Raw genomic sequence first — 993 nt, forward strand, 5'->3', positions numbered from 1 at the left:
AATGTTGGATAAAATTCCCCAGTGAACACATCTGGGCATGGTGATTTCTGTTTTAAAAGGTTATTAATGATTGATTCAACTTCTTTAATAGTTGTAGGCCTATTCAGATGGTCTACTACTTCTTGTGTGAGTTTTGGCAGATTGTCTTTAAAGGAATTGGTCCATTTCATCTAGGTTATCAAATTTGTGGACATAGAACTGTTCATAGTGTTCCTTTTTTAATTTTTTTTGTGGTACGCAGGCCTCTCACTGTTGTGGCCTCTCCCGTTATGGAGCACAGGCTCCAGACACGCAGGCTCAGCAACCACGGCTCACAGGCCCAGCCGCTCTGTGGCACGTGGGATCCTCCCGGACCGGGGCACGAACCTGCGTCCCCTGCATCGGCAGGTGGACTCTCAACCACTGAGCCACCAGGGAAGCCCCATAGGGTTCCTTTAATATACTATTATAATCATGGGATCTGCAGTGATGTTTCCTCTTTCATTTTTGATATTAGTAATTTGTATCTTTTTTTTAACTTCTTTATTGGATTATAATTGCTTTACAATGGTGTGTTAGTTTCTGCTTAATAACAAAGTGAATCAGTTATACATATATATATATCCCCATATCTCTTCCCTCTGTGTCTCCCTCCCTCACACCCTCCCTATCCCACCCATCTAGGTGGTCACAATGCACCGAGCTGATTTCCCTGTGCTATGCAGCTGCTTCCCACTAGCTAGCTATTTTACATTTGGTAGTTTATATATGTCCATGACACGCTCTCACTTTGTCCCAGCTTACCCTTCCCCCTCCCCATATCCTCAAGTCCATTCTCTAGTAGGTCTGTGTCTCTATTCCCATCTTGCCCCTAGGTTCTTCATGACCATTTTTTTTTTTTTAGATTCCATATATATGTGTTAGCATACGATATTTGTTTTTCTCTTTCTGACTTACTTCACTCTGTACAACAGACTCTAGGTCCATCCACCTCACTACAAATAACTCAGTTTC

Source organism: Physeter macrocephalus, chromosome 11 (assembly GCF_002837175.3).
Source record: "Physeter macrocephalus isolate SW-GA chromosome 11, ASM283717v5, whole genome shotgun sequence".
Classification (NCBI taxonomy): Eukaryota; Metazoa; Chordata; class Mammalia; order Artiodactyla; family Physeteridae; genus Physeter; species Physeter macrocephalus.